Below are 24,339 nucleotides of genomic sequence, written 5' to 3' on the forward strand. Positions count from 1 at the left end.
TGATAAGTTCTAGGAAAGTAAAGAACTGAGTGCTGAACCAGCCAGCCCTGATGGCCTAGTGGTTAAAGTTTGGCATGCTCCCCTTCGGTGGCCCAGGTTCAGTTCCTGGACATGGAACCACACCACTCGTCTGTCAGTAGCCATGCTGTGGCAGCAGCTCACATAGAAGAACAAGAAGGACCTATGAGTAGAATATACAACTACCTACTGGGCTTTTGGGGAGGGAAAAAAAGAAAAAAAAGAGAGGAAGATCGGCAACAGATGTTAGCTCAGGGTGAATTTTTCCCAGCAAAAAAAAAAAAAAGAACTGAGTGCTATTACTAAGAATAATGGGTGGATGAGAAGTGATTTGTTTGGGAAGAGAGAAAGTGGTCCTCCAGCCTGGTACTTCACTTGTGTTGGCCAAGTAAAACGTGGAGAAAGAGCATGCCAGGCCAAAGGCATGTTTTCCCTCCTCCTACCTATCCTGACCCCTAGTTAGAGCAACAAACTTGTCACAGAGCTAGGAATCCAATATAAGTAACAAAAGTTACCATATCAGACTAGCAAGTTCTACTATTCCCCAGTCCTAACGTTACTACCTACCAGCAATGCTACCTCTAGAACCAGTTATGTGACATGGATGCCCCAGTAACTGGTTTATTCATATTGGTTACCATCACATCAGCAAGAGATCCTACAGTTTTGAAGTTATGTCTCAGGCTCATAAAGTTTCTTGTTCAATTGCTGTTTTCCTCATTTGCACATGGCTTTTCTAATTATAATACCACTAAGATAAGGATTGGGCAATAACCCAGGAAAGCAGAAGCAGTATCTGACCCATTCCGTCTAAACCGACTCTCTGCTCCATTGGGCTGAACAACAGCTGTTATCCCGGCTCATCTCACTCTGATAGTTGCCAAAACAGCAAAACATGAATATTCTGTAGTCTACTCTTCCTCTTTTCAATTTTTTTTCCCAGCATGTCCCTTGAATTCAGTGAACATAGCCTATATTTCCCTCTTCCAATATGATAGATGACCTTCTGGTCTATACTTCTCAGAGGATAGCACATGTGAAAGCCCCGAGGTAAGAAAGCATTTGGCTTTCCAGGACCTGGAAAGGTCGATGTGTCTAGTGAGGGATGAAACTGGAGAGACTGGCAGTTTCCAGATGCTGCCCTGTCACAGAGGCTGCATTTAGGATCCCACATCGTATCCTAATGCCAATAGGAAGCCAGCGAAGGGTGTTAAACAGGGAATGAGATGAACAAACTTGCCGTTTAAAAATCACTGATGTAGTCTTTCTGCTAAATCGAAAACCAATCAGGGTGTTTGTTTCCTGTGAGCACATTTGAGAGATGATAAATAGGTGACACAAACTGGAGTGAGGAGTACAGGGGCCAGAGACTGGAAGATATTGCTTACAGCTCTAAAAAGTTGAGAAGTGGAAAGTATACTTTATTTTAAAGGCAAAAATAGCTCTGTCTTGGAGCTTTGGGGGAAACATTGCCACAGAGACTCAAATTTCAGGTGCAGTTTTACAGCTATAGGCATCAGTCTTTCCACTCCTGGTACTTGTCATGTGATGATTGAAAGTAAGTTGAGAATACGATCGACTGTACAAATCAGTTGATCAGTCATTGCCACATATATCTCGAAGAAAACATCAGGCAGATGTCACATTCCATGGGTCGGATACTTCTAGACTTTAGGAAGTTAAATTTAATCCAAGCATTATTTTCTAAATGTCACTTCTCATTACCCAGTCCATTTTATTGCTACAGGCACAAATCATTTTTAATAATGAGTAATATGCAGGGTAAAGGACAATTATAGTCCAGAGGTCTTACAAATCAAAGGAACCACACAGATAAAATCCCTGAAACAAGTCCATGAATCTGTAAGTTATGAAATTCATCTGCTTAAAATGTCACCAATTCATCATCTCCAGTTTCTGAGCTAAGTTAAGAGCAGCTCCAGAGAGCATGATTCTGATCCCAGGTACCACTTCACCCAGCATGTGATTCTGAGACCTTTTCCGTCCAAACCTAGGTTTCCCTGGACTTTAAAGTTCCCTAGGTGCTCTGTAAATGCATTAGTAACAAGACAACAATTCCCCCAAAACAAAGCCTTGTTTGAAGTGCAACAGACTTTGCCTCTTCAAAGTCTTAAACTAATTTTGTTTAATTTCTGGGGCATAACATAGAAGGTAGCAAAATCTGAATGAGGGACTTGTCTATTGACTAGCAGCCTTTTTCAAAGAGCCTAATGTATCTAACCACAGCCTGTTAGCTTCACGTATTTCCATTACTGTACTTTCAAAATAAGACTGTGATGGCCCACAGAACTATTAAAATGCCCCCTTTTGAAGTAGGTTACTGAAATCCATTACCCTAATGTGTTTTTCCCTACCACCCTCCTGTTATAGATTGCTATCCCTTGGGCCAGGATTTAAGATTGTTGCATGTACACCCAAAGAATCCATTAAAAATTCTGACTTAATTAATGAATTAATCTTCCTTTTTAAAGGAAAAACATTAATGCCATATTTTTTTGAAAAGTTTTTTTGAAAAACTAGACAATTTTATGTCTTACAATAATATAACCAATTGCTATACATTAGGTTTTAGAATTAAGTGTTTTCCTATTTCCTAAAACAAGGCTATCCAAAAACCCATCCAGGAATAGAGCCAATTTTTGCTGATTTTTTTGACTGGTCTATAGTCTAAGAGGATGCCATGGAGAATCTGCCAATAGAAGTCACATCATTTCAGGGAAAACATACCCCTATTTTGTGTCCTGATAGTTATTTCCTCATTTTAGGGACTTGGACCTCATTAATTAATTTGCTTGATGTAAATCTACAGAGTACATCCTAGGATCTGTGTTTCTTAAGCATATGCCAAATGTTTCTTTTATCCCACTGACATACTGCCTTCTACATAAGATCACAGATCACCTACCTCTAGAGACACCAGAGTCTCTTCTAGTCACCACGTTTTGGGATGAGTTATTAAAAAAATCCCATGAAGTTAGGATTTCTAATTGTTTCTCTCAAAATACACAATAATCATAAACTTAATCATAAATCAGAATCAAAAATCAACTCCAACATCTAAGGTTGGCCAAGAATGTTCATAAGTGTCAGAAATGTTTGGATTTTGTTTTTATTTTAGCTTTTTAATTAAATGACAATGTGATTCAGGATATTAAGTCCTTGTGGAAAAAAGAAGGGGATAGAATTGTGGAGAGGCACCAGAAGATTTCAAAGATGATGATAATGCACTATTTTTCAAACTGGGTACCTGGTATACGGATGTTCATTGTATCATTAATCTTTATTTATAAAGATTATTTTGTATCTACTCGGTATTTTATAAAACCAGTTTTGAAAACAAAGTATATGGAAATAGTCCCTATTTCCAATTTCCACACTTAAATTATTACAACCTAATTGAAGCAAATCAAAGACATCTGTGAAATTTGACAAGGTTACTGACACTTTCAGGAAAACCCTACAGGGATAATGTTGCCTCTGAAGAGACCTTTATCCAAAAGTTGCTGTTAGACACTATTCTAATAATACCATGATATAATACCATCAACATTAGAAGGAAAAAAATATCGTGCTTCATCTCAAAAAACACGACTTCAAAAACCACTAGGCACTATCTACCCTACACAGCAAACATTTGTTTACTGAACACCTTCCAAGTAGTGAACCTTGTACTATTGCAAATGTAGAGACAAATACACGGTTTCTGCCTTCAGGAAGTTTACAGTCTAACAGGAAAGGAAGACAGACATATAAACAATTGATATAACGCAAGAGAACATTGAATAAGTCCTAAACAGGAGTGTAAACAGTGTAAACAGCATGGTATGGAGTTGAGTTAAAGAAGTGGACTGAGGCATCCCTTGGCAAACAGCTATTACTGTGATTAATTCACAATGGTCTAGAGTCAGCCCCTCACCCTTGCAGCTCCAGAATTTGATTTTTTCAATGCCCCAGAGCTGATCAGATTCAGAGACTGTGACTCACACTCACCAACTCCCAAAAGTCTAAAGAATGTAAATCAAAATGCCAATTTATAAATTTACAAGAATTATAACAGCTGGGAAGAGCAGATGTCCATGTTGCCTAGCCAGCATATATCTCTCCCCAGAGACAAGCTAAATGGAAAGCCCTATAGTAAGAAAGGTGCTTGGGATAAAAGATGTCAGAAAAAGGTCAGCTAGTGGTATGGTTATAATGTTTTTAAAAGGCATCTTTTTGATAGCTTGATGTGTCCAGCTGCACAAAAGGAACATGCTTCAGGGACGACATCACATTCCCATAGTCCTAACAGGACACCTTCTCTACACTGGTCCAGAATGAGCACGGCCAAAGTCTGCCTTCCTGCTCCTCCTTTTTGTATGCTTCTAGGGCTGACCACATGCCGTTAGTTGTGTTCTAAGGTTGTCTTTTTTCTTTGGTTATGTTAAAAACTTTAACCAAGTTAGAGTCAAGTCTTCTAGTGGGGGACTATTCAGCATCTTTGCATAGTTGTACACTTTTCCAAAATTTAGTTCATCAGGTAATTCTCAGAGTGCTTTTACATATGGCACTTGGAGAATGGCTGGAGTTAGGGTCCATGCAGAGGTGTGATAGGAAACGAGACTGGCTACGGAAGTCTGGGGCAGATCACAAAGTTTCATCAATGCCTTGAACACTATTCTAAAGAATAGCAAGCCATTGAAGATTTTCAAGAAGAGGAATGACCTATTTCACCTTAGAATGTAAAATTCTTTACAAACTTCTTTTGAAAACCACTTTGTGGGAAAAATATGTTGCAATACCTATGACATTTCAGATGCACTTCATTCAAGATGTACATCCTTCAATAAGAACAGGCTCAAAGGATATCATTTGGAGCTTATTCTCAAAGAGGAGCTAAAACTTACAAAGAAAACACAACCGAATTATGTTAAACAGCACTTAGAAAATTAACGTGTCAACTAGATTTTTCTCAATGTTTTGGGTTTGGTGACTAAACCTTAGTTTCTAGACCAAAGCTGTCCAATGGATATATAATGCAAGGGACATATGTAATTTAAAATTTTCTAATAGCCACATCAAAAAAGGCAAAAATAAACTGGTGAAATTAATTTTAACTGTAAATTTTACTTAATCCAATATATCCGAAATATTTCCACACGTAATCAATATAAAAATTTGTTAATGAGATATTTTACTTTTTCTTTTTTCATATCAAGTATTTGAAATCCAATGTGTATTTTATGCTTCCAGAACACCTTGATTCAGACTACGACGTCTTATTTCAAGAGCTCAATAGCCACATGTGGCTACTGGCTACCATATTGGATAGCATAGCCTTACACTATCTACTGTCAGAAAGTTCCAGGGTGTTCCCTATTATCAGATAGAGTTGCCTTTCAGAAAGACCTGAGATTGTTCCTGGCTACAGAGAAGAACTGAGGGATTATAACATTTAATATAAATCTATTTTCTCCTGCAGAAAGAAAGAGAGAGAAGAGAATGTGAGATTAGCTTTGAGCAGCTAACTGGTTCACTTGCAGCTAATTAGGACAGCCAGATCTCTAGAAACTCTTTTTTCCTTTGGAAGAGTTTTAACAACACAAAGCACCAGAACTTTCTTCTTTGTCTGGGTTTCCATAACTCTACTTATGACATTCAGCTTCAAAACATAACCTATGCATGTTGAATTAGTCTCAAACTGCTAACTGAAAAATCCCCACTGCAAAAAAATCCCATTCTTCCATTATCTTCCTGACTCCTAACTCTGATTAGAGATGAGAGAAATAAAGGCATAAGGCTCACCAATTTCACACATATTGCAGTTATTTGAGACAATCTGATTACACATGTATCCTCAAATACCCCATATAGTAGCTCCCTTCCAGGTAGTTCTACCCTCTAAGGAGAGAAAAGCTGGGGTGAAAGATGACTCACCTTATTGTTTCTCTACCGAGATCATCATCTGTGAGTAGACAGTCCATGCCCAACAGTGTTGGAGGCACTCACGTAAACAGTAATCTTTACTATACATATTAAAGCTTTTGTTCTTATTATCTTCAAGCTAAATCAGGGTATGGGGCATTGGTCCGGTCTCTGATGCATATCTAGTCTCTCAAAAACAGGAACATTGGTCATAAGAGAGGAAAAACAAAAGTTTATCAGGAACTACAACCAAATGTCTGCCCCACCCCGAGACCTGATGTTTGAATAAACCACATTCCCCTATATAACTGGCCTGTAGTTTTTGTTCTAAAAGGGCTTTAAGGACACTAGTCCACCGTCTTCTGTCTTTGCTGGCAAAAATGAATAAACCCTTTCTATTCCACCTACCTGCCTCCTCACTTTTTGGCTAGCCTGTTGCTCAGTAACACCAGTGAGGTGCTGCCAGCATCCATTGTCCACGGAAGGTAGGGCCAATCCTTGGCTATCACCTTGCTTGCCTTTACTGAAGAAATTTAGGTAACTGTTCTAAGTCATACGGGACGTATGGTTAGGGAAGGTGGGAGAAGAAGCGAGGGAAGGATGGAGAATCTGCTTTTTTCCCTTATTCTATGACTCTGTAGGGGACAAAAAATAATTTCCCCTCTACCCTTCTAGGTTTTTGTCTGAGATGCCCTATAATAAAAGATTAACAGGAGGAAAACAAACAGAAGTTTAATAACATGTATATGTCTTGTATACATGGAAGATAGCCAGAAAAACTGAGTAACTCTGAAATAGCCCAAGCCATCATCTTAAATACCATCTCCAGCTAAAGACAAAAGAAAGATGTTGGGGGGTAGGGGGAAGGCCATTTGTGAGAGGTTACAGGGTAAGGTAGGGTAAGTAAACAAGGGTAAGGTTGTCATGCAGATTTAAGTCAGTTGCCTTCTCCATTAATGAGTTTCTAGAGATTTGGTCGTCCTCCTCTTCCAGGTACAGAGAGGGAGATACCCTTACAAATGGGGGTTACCCTTGTAAATGTAAATGTACCTTACAAAAACATTAACTTCTACTCAGTTTTCAGAGCTTTTCCTATGTCTGCTATTTCTTAAAAAATAACCAGCTCAAGATAATCCTTATGCCAAAGACGCATATTTCGGGGTGACAAATTCTGCTCCCTTTCAACACTTTATCCCTTATTTCCCAAAACTCTCCTCCTTGATGCTTTCCCTTTCTTGCATCCTGACCCCACTTTATGTCCTCAGGAATTCCCCTTCCTATGGAATTATTTCTGTTTCAGAGTCTTCTTAAGGCTTGAAAATTTCACACACTTGGGAGCCCTCTATGTCACTGGCTTTTCTCTTTTCCTTGGTCACCACCGCTCTTTCTCAATGTCTACTGGCTCCCCTTGGGAGGTGCAAAGGAGAGAGCTCTGGCCTCATGGATGTGATGATGAGGAGGGGGTATTCCACTCTAGACTGGGGCTAGTTTTATGCTAGAGGAGCATTAAAGTAAACAGAATTTTACCATCCTGAGGCTGAATTATCTCTCTCATGTCTCCAGATGGTGCACATAAGATATATATCTTCTTCCTATTAACATATTCAACTCTAGTTCCTGCAAAGTAAAACTTTGCTATATTGTGCTAAGAGTATTCACCTCCTTCCTGCCCTGAATTATATAACACACTCGCCCACTTTTCTTTTAATCCATGTTGCCAAATGACTTTTCTGTAATTGCTAGGTTTCTCTCCTTACATTGGTTTGGTAAGCTTAGGGATTTTCAGCTCACTCTGCCACACTTCCAAAAAAAAAACCCTTTTTTTAACTTGAGATAATTTTAGTATACGTCTGTTTCCTGTAATTAAAAGAGGCCTGACTAGAATAATCTATATTAAAATCCACTTGTTTTCCTTCCTTCTAGGAAATATTCATTGCAACTAAATCATTGACTTTCAAAGCCACATAATAAAATAGCAAAAGAATACAGTAACATCTTTTGAAATTTTCACAGGTACGGTGTCATGGCCAAATAAAAAACAGTAATAGTATAACCATAGGACCAGGAACAGAATGTGCCACCCCAAAATATGCTTGTTTGGCAAAAAGATTATTTTGAGCTGATGATTATTAAGAAACAGCAGACACAGGAAAAGCTCTGAAAACCTAGTAGAAGTTACTCTTTTGCAGGGGAAATTTACATTTATAAGAGAAATCTCCATTTGAAAGGGTGTCACCCTCTCTGTGCCAGGAATAGGATGATTCTAAATCTCTAGAAACTCTTATCAATGGAGAAGGCAACACTTAAATCTGCATAACAACTTTACCCTTGTTTACTGTGCCTTTCTTGGTAACCTCCTGTGACTGACCCCATCTTAACAACAGAATGTTAAAGCTGTTTTTCAGGGGCAGTGAGCCAGCCAGGAGCATGTGCAGAAGAGAAAATTGTGACCTGCCAGTGGAGACTCATCCCGCCAGCACTTCTGCATACCAGCCGGCCCTCCCTAATCCCTTAAACTTTACCCCAAACCTTGGATCATCATGACAGATTTGAGAGCCTTGCCTCTTGTCTCCTTGCCAGTCAGCCTCGCAATAAAGCATTTTCTTTTCTCAAAAGCTGGTGTATCATGGTGTCAGCTTTTGTGTGCATCAGGTGGTGAGCACTTGCTCTGTAACAATAGTTCGTTTATCCAACATTATTGTGGAATTAGTTAATTTCCCAGATTGCTGGCATTTACGCTTAACCACTAAAACCTTGCTTTTAAACTTAAAATTTATATCAGGGTCTAATCTAGTAATGCTCCAAGGGGTTGGAAAAGTGAGCAGGTTCGATATTTTTGCCATCTGGAGTCTGACTTTTTTTAAAGTATTCCTGCTTCCTACTCTACTGTTAAGCTATCAGTTATCCCATCTTGTGCCTATCAGAGTTCTTGCTTTTAAAAATGCATCCCTTTCCACCTTGCATATATCTTGTCATCTCTAATTTGCGCTGTGTGGAAGAGCCTCACAACCAAATTGGTTAGAATTCTGTATAAATTAACAGAACTAGTAACTGAAAATGAGGAACTCACCTGTGAATAAGTGGCATGAGCCTTTTGTGGTATCAGAACTTTGTGACACCTATTTTGGCCTGTAAGGATTTTTTGTTTGCATTTCATTTTTTCTAGATAGTGAAAATTGCTACATAGAAGATGCTAAATAAATGACGTGTTGCTATTATCATTCAGCAAAATGATCTTTGTCCTTTTACCCTATCTTAAGATGCTAAGTCTGTTACCCATGCTAAACTGCCAGAAATACTTTGGGGATGTACATGGAGTATGTATTTTAATGAGAGCTAGTCATTCATATTTCTGAATGATATATCCTAATAAGCAAAAAGGAAGTTGTTAAACATGATACTCATGAAGTGGTTTGTTCTAGCTAATTTACTTTAATTTATAGAATGTACTAGGCATTTCCTTACTGTCATAAACAGAGCAGACTGGGGAGAACAATCTTTGATGACCAAAGATGTTTTATTGGAAACATCTGTTTTCATGACGCAGGTCAGTTGCCATAGCTAGAAGAGGATTAGGAGGTGGGGCTGGATGTGTACTGGCATCATATCTCCTGGAGGCTGTAAAGAAATGTTAAAATAACCTTCTAAGGGAGATTTATTAATTATATCTTTTCCATAGAAGGAATTTTGCTCATTCTGGTTTTTGTTTCCTGTTATTTTGGATCATACAAATCAAGGTTTTACTGTAACAGAAAACAAGCCTGTAAATTCTCTAGGTACCATGAAAGGTAGAGTGAATCTTGTTGCTAGGTACAAACTAAAGTTAGATAAAGCCTACTTCTATGCACTAATTTCAGAGGGTGAGTGTGAGGAAGGAGGGGAAGTTAATCACGCCACCAATAAACTCTGTAATATCTACACAGTGGGTTGAGAGAATTCAATTACATCAGTGTCCCCAGATTTTACCAGGTAAAGAATAAAAGTTAAGGGGGCAGGCCCGTGGCGCAGCAGTAAAGTGCGCGCACACTCCACTGCTGGCAGCCCGGGGTTCGGATCCCGGGCGCACACCGATGCACTGCTTGTCAGGCCATGCTGTTGCGGCGTCCCATATAAAGTAGAGGAAGATGGGCACAGATGTTGGCCCAGGGACAGTCTTTCTCAGCAAAAAGAGGAGGATTGGCATGGATGTTAGCTCAGGGCTGATCTTCCTCACAAAAAAAAAAAAAAAAAGAATAAAAGTTAAGAAAAAAATTTTTTAAAAAGATAGCTTCTGTTCTAATTACAAAAGTAAAATGTGATTATTATAAAAGATTCACAGAAGACAAAATGGTAGAAAGAAAAGGTAAAACCACCTACTTCTCAGAGAAACAACTGCTAACAATAATAGCAACTGTTACCTGTTAGCATTTAATGTAAATAGACACAAGGTGTGTGTATTATACATAAAAATTAGTTCATACTTTCTTATAAATGTCACCATTCTACAATACAACATTCCATTTCAATAAATAAAGATACATATCTCATGGGATTCCTTGTGACTAGAGAAAAATTAAGACATCTCTAATCTATTATTGACATTCTGGGTATTTTCAATATTTTGTCTTATAAATAACTCTGTGATGAACAACCTTATGCATATCTATTGATCACGTCTCAAATTACTCTTTAGGGAAGATGCAAGGAGAGAAAATAGCTGGGTGAATATGATCCAGCTATTCCACTGTTGGGTATTTATCCAAAGAACTTGAAAACACCAATTTGCAAAGGTACATGCACCCCTGTGTTCATTGCAGCGTTATTCACAATAGCCAAGACTTGGAAGCAACCGAAGTGCCCATCAAGGGATGAATGGATAAAGAAGATGTGGTATATATACACAATGGAATACTACTCAGCCATAAGAAACGATGAAATCCAGCCATTTGTGACAACATGGATGGACATTGAGGGTATAATGCAAAGTGAAATAAGTCAGAGGGAGAAGGTCAAATACCGTATGATTTCCTTCATTAAGTAGTAGACAATAACAACGATAAACAAACACATAGGGACAGAGATTGGATTGGTGGTTACCAGAGGGGAAAGGGGGAGGGAGGAGGGTGAAAGGGATAATTCGGTACATGTGTGTGGTGATGGGTTGTAATTAGTATTTTGGTGGTGAACATGATGTAATCTATGCAGAAATAGAAGTACAATGATGTACACCTGAAATTTTTACAATGTTATAAACCAATGTTACTGCAATAAACAAAAAATTAAAAAAAAAAAAAAGAAAATAGCTGGGTGAAAGTATATATACATTTTTTTCAATTTTTTACTTCTTTTAGGAATATATGAAATCCATTTCCTGCTTTTCAAGGATAGAATTTGATATATGCCTATTGGCATTTGATTATCCCCAGTACTTCTTACAATCCATCCCACACTCTACTCCTATTTTTAGGACTTAGTGTTACAATGTCGTCTCTACTTCCCTCCTACCATGCTTATGTCCTGACTCCTTATGTCTTCATCTTTGGCTGAAATCAGGCTATATCTAATGTATCATATCTTCCTCAAATTTTGGGTCTGTGCTTAGGCTTTTCCTTTAGCGCTGATGTAGTTTTCTTCCCTGCATATGCTTTCTTTCATGCTTTTTTGGTCAGATTAGCGTAGTACTTATGCTGTCATCCTTTCTGGAAGTCTTGAGCAATCTTGTCTGACTTGTTCAACTACAACATATAAGTGGGAATTTATAACCAGAGGAAAAATATGTTGTCTGAATTTTAAAGTTAATATAACATAAATATTGTTACTTTACACAGAAGAGATTTGACTTTTAAATTTCCATTGATATGAAAGCAAAAGAAGAAAATCAGGGCCGGCCCCATGGCTTAGCGGTTAAGTGCGCACGCTCTGCTACTGGCGGCCCGGGTTCAGATCCCGGGCGCGCACCAAAGTACCGCTTCTCCAGCCATGCTGAGGCCACGTCCCACATACAGCAACTGGAAGGATGTGCAACTATGACATGCAGCTATCTATTGGGGCTTTGGGGAATAAAAAGGAGGAGGATTGGCAATAGATGTTAGCTCAGAGCCGGTCTTCCTCAGCAAAAGAAGAAGAGGATTAGCATGGATGTTAGCTCAGGGCTGATCTTTCTCACACAAAAAAATAAATAAATAAAAGAAGAAAATCAACTCTTTCCATGTCAAATGAAAGAAATGAAAAGGAAAAAAAGACACACTTTGTATTAACAGTTGGTATCTTTTTATTCTGTTGCATATTAGCTTTTTATCTACCATAAAAATTACTGGCTTAGTAATATTTTATCTTAAATATTTGTGCATTTAAGAATAATAACTGCTATGTTGATTTATTCATTATTTGCTATTTTATACCACCAACTATTCTATCCAGAAATATTGCTTTCCAAAGTTAGATGCTACACAACTGATGAACAGAATAGCAGAAGATGTCAAATTGTTTTTTGTGTTCTTAACACATTTCAGCATTTGGTTTACTTAACTACAGATCATTAAAGAAGTTCATTTTTAGTTAAGATGCCTGATTTGGGATGAGGGTGGAGAAGGGTGGGACAGATTGTATTTTCCAAAAATGGTTGCAATAATATTTCTGGTTTCACAGGCTCTTATCTAACTTTGTTACTTCCTCATCAAGAAGTAGAGCTTTTGTCTCATCACCTTGAACCTGACTGAGCCTTTGTGATTTCCTCAGATAATAGAATGTTTTGGAAATGACAATATGACTTCTAAGCTAGGGTAGAAAGATGATACAGCTTCTCCCTGGCTTTCTCTCTTGAGACTTTCATCCTTGGAAACTAGCCACCATGCTGTGAGGAAGCCCAAGCTACAAAGAGAAGTCACATGTGGGTGTCATAGCTAAAGTCCCAGCCAACAGCCAGCATCAACCTCCAGACATGTGAATGTGAACAAATCTTCAGATGATTCCAGCCCCCAGTTAATGAGCCATCCTCAGCCTGTGAGTCTTCCAGCTGAGGTCGCAGGCTTTGTGGAGCAGAGACAAACCATCCCTGCTGGGCCCTGCCCAAATTCCTGACCCACAGAACCCATGAGCCTAATAAATGGTTGTTACATGCCACTAAGTTTTGAGATACTTTGTTATGCAACAGTAGATAATTGGAACAGAAGGACAGAGAAAGAGAAAATCAAATCTTTGCATCATTTAACTAAGAATGAATTTCTCTATAAATACTCACAATTTTGATATAGTCACTTTTTTTCTTCCATATTATATTAAAATCAGTTCAAACTCCCATTGTCAGATGAGCAGAAAGTACAGTGTCTCTCCTGTGGGGTTCCCCACTCCCTTGGTTTTCTAAACAACCTATTTGTCTAGGATTGTCTAACTTCCAAACCTAAGAAGAAAGAATGCTGGTAGCTCACACATTCCCTGCTGATTTCACATTGCTTCTTTGGCTTCTCATTGCTAAGTGGTATTCCTGTCCAAGTCTATAGGCCCACTCCATGTGATGTCTCAATGGCCCAGCTCTCAGACACAACCTTTAAGAGGGGACTAATATGCAGGTAAGTCCACTCTCTCAGGGCCAATTCAAACAGGGATCCCCATGTAATTTCCAGAGTTGCACAGTCCCGTATACCGCCATGCCTCCCCATAAGGAGGATGTCCACTGATCCTTTGATGCGTACTAAGTGTTACAAAAGGAAAAACGGGTCCTTCTAAGGGTAAACAGGCCACAAGCTATATATATTTATCAACTCTATAATCTTAAATTTTTGACTACTAACTAAACATACTCGGCTAAGGAAAGTCATTTTGGTGCTATACACTCTTTCTAAGGCATACATTTGGATTAACTTATACTACTGATAAGGCATATAAATTGGCCACTTTGATTGAATTGTACTCTTGACTTTTGGCAATAATACTTAGAAGAAACAGGAAGGAGAGTTCTCAGTAGAGTTTACATAGTAACATAACCATGGTTTCATCTAGTCATGGTGTATAATTCCATGACCGGAACATAGAAGGAGATAGAGTCCTCCCCAAGGAGGGGGCTCTCATCCATCATTATATCTCCCATTAACTAAAAAAATAGAGGTTAAATACTATTTAACTTAATATAATTGGTTATCAACCAGGAAACCAAAAAGTAAACAGCCCAGTTGCTCTTTTGAAGATGATTCATAAATAATCCTATAACCTAATAAACCTTATTCATTCTATTACAACTAAGCAATCTTTAAGCTCCATGCACTGCTGGAAGCAGCATGTGATAGAGACAGCTTAGGCCATAAAGGAACCTGCATTAAAAAAAGAAAGAAGAGCTCCATTTTTCAATTGCAGGTCAGTACTCTGTATGACTATCAGTAAATAAAAATAAAAATATAAAAATAAGATCACACTACAGAGTCCAACATAAAAAAAGGTAATCCATGGCCTTTCTTCAACATTTTTCTTTCTTATTTGGAAGTTGGGATAACATCAGAAATACACACAAAAAGATGGTTCTAGGCAAGAATATAACCAAAAAAGAATTGGTCTTCTTCAAATAATAAGACATCAGGAGTAATAAAAAATACATTTTTTTTCAGTTCTATTTAGCCCTAACACCCAATAAATGAATTTTTAAAAAAATGCAAGCCCTTGCACATCCCCGGCTCTATTCAGCCATCTGGTCTCCAGATAACAGCCAGTAGACTTGCTTTGGTGTTTAAAAGTCAACTTAAGACAAAGGTAGTGTAGACTATTTTAAAATAGGCCTCCCATCTCTATGTCATCACAGTATATCAACCCCAAATTTTTTGAAATTTATGTGATTATTTGAATACTGCAATCTATATATAATTGTGTTTCTACCTTTTTCCGCTATATGTTAAAGTGTCTTACCCTTAAACATTTAATAAAATTGGTCATTGTTCGTTTGTTTTCTAGTTTTACATTTCAGTTCAGTAAATGTCTTGGGTACACGCTGTATGTCAGATGTGATGTTAGTGCTAGAGTAGAAAGATGAATTAGGGGCCGACCTGGTGGCGCAAGCGGTTAAGTGCGTGCACTCTGCTTCGGTGGCCCGGGGTTCACCGGTTCGGATCCCGGGTGTGCACCGACGCACCACATGTTAAGCCATGCTGTGGCGGCGTACCATATAAAGTAGAGGAAGATGGACACGGATGTTAGGCCCGGGCCAGTCTTCCTCAGCAAAAAGAGGAGGCTTGGCAGATGTTAGCTCGGGGCTGATCTTCCTTACACACACACACAAACAAAGATGAATTAGGCTCGAGAAGCTTACGAGCAAGTGAGAGAAGCGGAAATATACCTGGATAATTTTAATATAATGTGGGAAATGCTAAGAATATGTTACCTAAGTGCCTTGAAGGAATATAGAAGAGACATCTAGCCCAGTCTGGTATTAAGAGAAGGCTCTCTGTGTTAGATAAATACTAAATTGAATCTTGAAGGAAGAGAAGTCAACCAGGAAAAGAAAGTTTCAAAGGACATTCTGAGCAGTGGAAACAAATGCATGGAATTATGATGATAATTATTGGAACCCACTGTCTGCTAAACATGGAAATATTACTCTTAAGTAAGATAGAAAGATACTAAGGAACATAAGGTATAAAGAGACAGCATGTTCTCATCACTTTATATACATTTTTTCTAATCCTCCCAACTACCCTGCAAAATAGGAACTGTTTACCCCCAAGCAAAATTCAAAGAAACTAAGGGACTTATTCATAGTCACTCAGCCAGACTTTGAAATGAAGTCTATTGGATGACAATACTCCACTGGCACCTCCTCTGTGAAACAATACAGAGGGAGAGGAACCCCACGGTGCTTTGTTTTCCGTAAGCATGGTCTGAGTATTGGGAGTGGTAGGAGAAGAGAGTGAAGAAGCATGTGACAGACGGTCTTACATGTTATGCTAAGGAATTTAAATTTTGTTTAAAGCTATTATTTTTATTTTTTTCAAGCAGGAGAGTAAAATGGCAAGATGATGGTTCAGAAAAATCATTCTCATAGCAGTGTGGAAGATTTTCATTTATTGTCAGATATGTCTACATACTATTTGCCAGGTTGTGCTGGGCACTGGACTTCATTCTGAGGCTACACATGCATTTAAAGGGAGTTAGACTAGAGGTAAGAAGACCAGTTAGGAGATTGCAACTTCATTGCAACTCCAGTTTGCATGGCTGTGTGATTTTCTCTAGCAGCCGATTCAGCTGCCTAGATTCAGGAATAGAGAAGCTAAATAATAGAATGGATCCAGATTTACATTTTATTAGGTTGGATGATGGAAAGAGAGGAATACAAGGGAGCTGCAAAGTTTTTTTGGGGGGGGCAGGTAGTGGATGAGATATTAAACTATGGGCTTGGATCTGACTAGGTTGGTAAGAGGAGGAGAAGACTAATAAATTGGAAGAAAACTGAAGGATGAAAGGACTAGAAGACACTCTGAAGTCACAGAAGGTGAGGTGGGAGTACAGGTGTGAGCGCAATGAAAGGATAGGACATTGACTAGAGAATGTTATGCTGGGTTTGAAGATTATTGAAGTAGAAAAAGAATGGTATTGACCAGTTTCAGGATGTGTTTGTGGGTCTGGGGAACTGAAGAAGACTGGAGGTAAAGATCATTGAGGTGAGGAAGTCAAGGAACCATGAGGCCTCTGGCAAACATTGACCATAATTTTGTTATGGGAGAGATTCAGTCTTGTAAGCGTCGTTTCACAAATAGAGGAAAGTACTTCCCAGAATATACCTATACTCTCTCATTCATATTCTCTCTCTCTCATTCCCTCTCTCCCCCCCACTTCTGTTTTCCTCATCTCCACATCTTTGTATTACTATGTTGACATTGAAATATATAACTCCGAAGTATCCACGAATCACTAGGTCATTATTAAAGGACTTGGTGCATACCCAAATTGTGTCAAGTACTTTGAGAGAAAGAAGAAATGAAATAGATGCTCTCTTTCCTCTAGGAGATTTGCAATCTAGCTAAGCTGTTATATACACACATACTTCTACAACAATCCTGGATAATCATAAATTTTTCATAAAACTATGACAGAACTATATGAGAAGAGAAAAAATAATCAGATTTATAATAGTTATGTGTGGTTTCATTGAGAAGGATGGTGATTTCAGTTGATTGGAATTTGAATTATCTAAGGAATGAAGAGACAAAGAAAGGAGACTAAGAAATTCAACATATTTTTCTTAACTTTATTTCTTTTGTTCCCAACATTTCCTTTTCATTACAGTATCTTTTCTATCTATTAAAGGATTTCATATTCGTGGAAGGCTCTTGATTAGTCTGACCACAGCCATAGCTTTAGGGTCTGTGATCCTGCTGTGTTCCTTTCTGCTCTAACCAGGAAGGAGTAAGCCTACATGTGGTTATTTGAGGTAGAAAGTCAACCTGGTAAATGTAGATGAAAATTACTGCTTGTGTAATTTTTAAATATTCACTGTCGGTCGTTTTACATGTAGTGCTAATCATCAAATTTTATAGTTGAGTCAATTTTTGCACAAAAACAATACAAATCAGGTTATTGACCTACAATGGAAATCTTTTCTTTTTTTTTTTTTTGTTTATTGTGGTAACATTGGTTTATAACATTGTATAAATTTCAGGTGTACATCATTATACTTCTATTTCTGCATGGATTACATCATGTTCTCATGTTCACCACCCAAATACTAATTACAATCCATCACCACACACATGTGCCTAATTATACCTTTCGCCATCCTCCCTCCCACCTTCCCCTCTGGTAACCACCAGTCCAATCTCGGTCTCTATGTGTTTGTTTGTTGTTGTTATTATCTACTACTTAATGAGTGAGATCATATGGTATCTGACCTTCTCCCTCTGACTTATTTCACTTTGCATAATACCCTTATTGTTCATCCATGTTGTCATAAATGGCTGGATTTCATCGTTTCTCATGGCTAAGTAGTATTCCATTGTGTATATATACCACATCTTTTTTATCCATTCATCCCTTGATGGGCACTTAGGTTGCTTCCAAGTCTTGGCTATTGTGAATAACGCTGCAATGAACACAAGGGTGCATGTATCTTTATGCATTGAAAATCTTTTATATTAGTGCAAACTAATAAGAAAAGTATTTGGGTGGACTCATATTACAGAATTTGAGGGATATTGAAAAATATAATTTCTAATCTAGTTACTTTCTTTTAGAACTCTCCAAATTTCAGTTTCAATATCTTTTATTTGCTTAATCCACACTCTAAAGAAGGGACTAATTAACAATGGCAGACATTAAAAGGAGAGATCAAAGATAAGTACGACACCTGCAAAAGCTACAAACCACAAATCAACCTCTAGGAAATGGAGTCAGCTTGTCTTCCTTGGATACAAAACATCAGCAAGGAATTTCTCTAGCAAGTTTTTAAAAAATGGAGTAAAAACTCCTGAAAGTTTGCATTCTCTTGCCTAATCCAATATTCTTTGTGTTTCATTGGTTGTACTCAGATAAAGACTAATTGGGAAACCTAATATTAAACTTACTTGTACATAAATCTTTGTATATTTGTCCAGTAATTTCTTAAGCTCAATTCCTAGATGTTGAATTGTTGAGTCAAAAGGATATAGAGACTTTGAAGACTTAAGCATTTTTATATGTATTGTCAAACTGCCCTCCAGAACAGCTGTAGCATTTTATAGCATGTGAGTCCCCAGTTACCAACACCCTTCTCAGGAATGGATTTATTCTTCTAGTCTTAGCCAATTGGAAAGGCAATTAAATCTCAGTTGCTTTATTTATCTATTCATTCATTCGTTCATTCATTCGTGTTGCATTTCAAATGTGTTGGGTCATCCATATAGTTCTTTCTTTCTTTTTGTAAATGAATAATATTAACTACATAATAAATATATTGAGTCAGTCTATCTCATATGTTAAAAATTTTTCATAATTTACTTGATGTGGTTTATTAACGTACATAATGGTCAGATTGATCTGGAGCCTTCCATGAATATTCAGTCCTATTAACATACAAAAAATGTACTCTAAGTTTAACTGCACAAACTTATAAATCTTTAAATTCATAAAATCCTTCTTAGCTTATATACTTAGAAAGGCCAGTTTCATCCTAAGAGCTAATCAGTTTTCATCTATATTTTTCTTACTGTTTTATATTTTTATTTTTTTATATGCAACTCTTTAATCCAACTAAAATTTAGAGTATCATGTGAGGTAGCAGCACAGCTTAATTTTTTTTCCAAATAAGACATGTTAAAGGCATTAAACAAAATTAAAGGTGATCCGTGTGGTCCCACCGTTCCACTAAAATAACTCCCACTAATTTCTGTGTACACAGTGGATATTCTTTAGTCTTCCTCTTTGTCAGGTACCCTTCTGGCTTAACAGTTTTAACCACACTATTCTTAGTAACCACTCTCCTTTTGGCTTTCTCGAGTCACACTCCTGATATTTCTCCTACTTATCTGACCATTCCTTCTTGGGTTTTTTTTTTACTAAATTCTCTTAGAATGCTTCTAATATCTCACTACTAAGTTAGATGTTTGCCCAACATTGTTGGTAGACAAGTCTATCACGTAAAGAAAAGTCCTCTTCAGTTACAAAAATGTTTTCTTTGTAATTGTTATCATAAATGATGCTGAATTGTACCAAATAATGCTTTCTCTTCAATTGAGATGACCATGTATGGGTTTTTCTACTTTAATCTGTTAATGTGGGAAATTGTATTCATAGAAATTCTAATATTAATCACCTTTGCCTTCCTTGATCATGATGCATTTTTTAAATACATTACTAGCTTCTATGTGCTAATATTTGGATTGAGACTTTGGCAATTATGTTCATAAGTGAGATTGACTTATGATTGATAGTCTTTTCTTGTACTGTTTTTCTCTGTTTCCACATTAAGGTTCTAGCCTCATAAAATTAGTTACCACCTAAGTTATGCTTTGTAGTAGTTGCAGAAGACAGGAATTATCTATTCCTTGAACGTTTATACAAATCACCTATAAAACTAGGTAAAGTAGTTTTTGCTTTGGTGAGATATATATTTTAAGTCCTAATTTAATTTATTTAATGGTTATAAGTTCAATATGGTGTTTGATTTCTTCTGGGTCAGTTTTGTTGCATAGATTCTGCTCAGAAAAATCTGTTTTGGTTTAAGTTTTCTAATTTACTTCCCTTGAGTTTTCCATAGTATTCTTTTATTATTTTCAGTCTCTGCTGTACTTGTGATTATTTACCTCTTTAATTTCTAATAACTTTTACTTGAATTATCTTTATTGTGTCTTGATTAATTTTGCCAGTTTTGAGGATATTTATTCTTTCAATGAACCAACTTTTGTCTATGTTATTTCTTGACTTTTAGGTTGTCCTCACTTTCCTTTTTGTCACTATTTTTATTAAATCTTTATTTTTGCCTTATTTTTTCAGACATTGATATAACTACACTGATTATTATGTGCCCAGTTTATCCTTTCTCATTCTTTAAAATAAATAAATAAATAAATAAATAAATAAATAAATAAATAAATAAACCTCTTCGTCCTTATATTTTGGGATTTTTCTATAGTTTTTTGTTTGATTTCTGTTTTCCATGGTTTTCCCTTACTTTTTTTAACTTTTCCAAAATTCTTCTAGGTTGATCCCTCCCGTCGCTCTCTACTGGTTAATATTATAGGTTCTATTTTTATTTTTTAGTGATTTACTCTTAAAATTTCTCATGCGTAGTTGCTCAGAGTCTAAATTTTAGCAATACCTTTACTCTCATTCAAAAACACATAAGGACCCTAAAGCTTTAACTTAGATCATCTGCTTACCTATTATATTATTCAGTATTTAGTTCTACCCTGTTTGATATTCCTATAATTACAAAGTCATTATTATTATTGCTATTTTATTCAATCAGTGCTTGTTTTTGTTTTTGTTTTTCTTTTCCTCCCCAAAGCCCCACCCAGTACATAGTTGTATATCCTAGTTGTAAGTAGTTCTAGTTCTTCTATGTGAGCCACTGCATGGCAAGTGACAGATGGGTGTTGTGGTTCCATGACCAGGGAATGAACCTGGGCCACTGAAGCAGTGAGCGCAGAACTTTAACCACTAGGCCATCAGAGCTGGCTCCAATCAATGCTTGCTTTACTTACAGATATACCAATTTATTTTCTTAACATTCTTTCCTGCATTTTAATCCTTTTTTTAGGGATTTTATTTTCCTCTTCTTTAGTTTTGCCTTTAGTAAAGGTATGCAATGATAAACTCTTTTTTGTTTTGTTTTCTCTGGAAATACATTTATTTTGCCTATATTCTGTAATAATATTTTAGTGGTTTGTAGAATTTTAGCTTGACATTTATTTTCTGATTGCTGTTTTTGTGATCAGTCTATTACAGTGGTAAAAAGTTAGAAACATTTCTGTTAAAATCAAGGAGGGAGAGGATACTTGCCGCACAACTTCTATTCAACATTTTTCTGGTTTCGTACCATAAGAAAAAGACAAAAAGATTTAAGAATTGGAAAGAAATGGCCCAAATTTTATTACTCATAAATGATATGTTTACTTATGTAGAATATATAATAGAATTTACAGGGAAAAAAGTTAGAAAAAATTTCAAAGTTCTGAGCAAATCATGAAACTACATGTAAAAATTAAACTTTAATACTTTTAGAAGATAACATTGGAGGATATATTAATGACCTCAGGATAGAGATAATTTTCTAAAACAAACACAATAAGCACAAACCATAAAGGAAAAGACTAATAAGTATTTAGCTGCAGTAAAATTTTAAACTTCTTTACAAGAAAAATATCATAAACAAAGTGAAAAGATAAGCCACATACTGAAAGATTTTTGTAATCTTCTAATTGATAAAAATCAGAATCATATCATGTAAAGAATATCTACAAAACAGTAAGCAAAATCCAAGCAATCCAAGACAAAATGAGCAAAGACTATGGACCAGCAATTCACAGAGGATGAAAGCAAACAATCAACAAATGTGTTGTGGGAGATGAAATTATTGGTGGCAATTCTTCCCTCCCCTGTAGTAGTTATATGCATTCATGCCTATGCCATGGTCTCATGGGGTGGAGCATTTCCCCACTTTATGGATGTCAGGCTCAGCAAAGTGTCTTGCTTTGGTCAATAGGACATAAGCAGAAGTGTCACAAGCAAGGACTTGAAATGTCCTTGAGTAATGGGGCTTGCACTCTTGTGCTCCTGCTTTTGCTAGCTGGCCCATTGGCCCAAGGAGGATGAGAAACACATGGAACAGACCTGCATCCTGAAGTGGAGCCACACCAGTTGGCCTGCAGAACCATAAAAATAAATGAATGCCTCTAAGGTTTGCGGTGGTTGGTTACCCAACATTACTGCAGCAATTGCTAACCAATAAACATAGGAAAAGATAACCAATTTTATTATGAATAAAGGAAATACCGATGAAGCCACAGTGATGAACCATTTCCTATCCATCAAATTGGCATCATATAACACTGCTGTACAACACTGTGGAGAGTAATTTGACAATAATATGTAATGTTGAAGTATTACAAATTCTAAGCATGTAGCCAAGAACTTCTTGCACTTGTGCACAAGGAGACATATACCAAGAATGTTTATAACAGCATTATTTGTAATAGCAATTTTTTAAAAAATCTAAATATCCATCAACAGGAAAATGGATAAACACACTGCAATTTGTTAACAATATAGAAAATCCTCTCTCAAGATGGCGGCGTAGGCAGACTCTGAACTCACTTCCTCCTGTGGACACAGCCAATTTACAACTACTCCTGGAAAAATTACCCCTGAGACAGAACTGAAAACTGGATAAGAGGAACTCCTGCAACAACGGACAATCTTAATAGAGGTAGAAGAGGCAGAAACTCCCTTCTGGAGAGAAAAACGCTGCCTTCACAAGCTGCCAGCTTCACACCCGCACGGGAGCAGCCCACAGGTTCACAGCCCTCCCTGGAGGCGTGGGGCCCTGAGCCGGGGAGCGCCCCCGCTGTGGGCATTTTGTGGACCCAGCACAATCGAGACGAGTGGCATAATATCTGACTTTGCCTGCTACTAAAGCATTGGGGAGTACCCCCAGAAAAGCTGGTTCACAAAGACATTAAAACCGGCTCTTAAAGGGCCCATGTGCAAACACACCCATTTTAGAAAGCAACCTAAAATCACCAGAAAGAAAGGTGCACAGTGCTTTGGTGAAAAGAGACTCACCTAATAGGCCCTGAGTGCATCTCAGTGAGAGGTGAGACCTCTCCAGGGACTGGGACATTGGCGGCGGCCATTGTTGTGGCCTGCTGTGGGTGTGCTGACTCAGACGCCATTGGAGTTCTCCCTGGGGCCTGCTAGCCCAGGGTCTGCCCCACTCGCTAGAGCACGGATTTAATCAAGCTCAGCCACGGCAGGCAGCCCACCCTAGAGACTGGCCCCACCCAACAACAAGCCCTCAGGCAACTTGTGGCCCTGCATGGATTGGCGACTGGATTCTCTGCAGCCTGGCAACTGAGCCGACTTCAGTGGGGCAGGGCAGGCACAAGGAGTGGGTGGAGAGTGTGGGGCGGTGGTGGATTTCGTGGGCTCCTGCCGTGGAGAGACTGGGTCCGCTTCGGGAGGTTGGGGCACGCACACGGGGCAGGACTGTGTTGACTGTGTGTGTGGACCTGTGGGCGGCAGGGCTTGTCAGCAGCAGAAGACTTGTGCTTCTCAAAGACCCACATAGGGGGTTTGCCCCACCTTCCAAAGCTTGAAACAATTGGGTGCTCCCGTGCCTGAGGCCAGCCCCACCCAGCTGCAATCCTCAGAGAGCTGACAAGAGACCTAAAGGCTGGAGGCTTATAGCAATTGTAAGGCCCTGAGCCTAACAACCTGCCACGCTGAGGGCCTACGCACTTAAAAGAACTACTGCAACACAAATGTGGTATTAGAACTTGCAGCCAACTGTGCTGGGGCTCCCCACACCTGATAAAGAGACTGAAGGGGCCACAACAACTACAAGCAGCTGAGCATTACAACAGCTGGCCAGGAGCATAACTCGGGCCTCCCTGGGAGCCTACAGGGACAGCAAACAGGCCACAACAGAAGGACACATGTAGCCCACATAGGGGTCACCCCTGGAAGGTTGAGAACTGAGGGAAGCATACTGTAGGACTCCTAAGCCATCACTTACGTAAGGTCATCTATCCAAGAGCGAGAGAGGTAGCTGACCTACCTAATACGTAGACACAAGCACAGGGAAAGAGGCAAAATGAGGAGGCAAAGGAATACATTCCAAGTAAGGGAACAGGACAAAACCCAAGAAAGGGAACAAAGTGAAACAGAAATGAGCAACCTACCTGACAGAGAGTTCAAACTAAGAGTGTTAAGGATGCTCACTGATCTGGGGAGAAGAATAGATGA

General features: G+C 38.1%; 1 long non-coding RNA gene across 1 annotated transcript in view; it reads right to left on the minus strand.

Moving 5' to 3' along the window:
• The window catches only part of LOC131394568 (uncharacterized), an 85,516-nt gene extending 62,241 nt beyond the window's left edge, over positions 1-23,275 (minus strand). The window contains exon 1 of the long non-coding RNA XR_009216195.1: positions 23,158-23,275. This is a non-coding gene — a long non-coding RNA (uncharacterized LOC131394568). The remainder of the gene's footprint in view (positions 1-23,157) is intronic.
• Positions 23,276-24,339: the final 1,064 nt, after the last annotated feature.

The sequence above is a fragment of the Diceros bicornis genome, chromosome 3 (genome assembly GCF_020826845.1).
Source record: "Diceros bicornis minor isolate mBicDic1 chromosome 3, mDicBic1.mat.cur, whole genome shotgun sequence".
Classification (NCBI taxonomy): domain Eukaryota; kingdom Metazoa; phylum Chordata; class Mammalia; order Perissodactyla; family Rhinocerotidae; genus Diceros; species Diceros bicornis.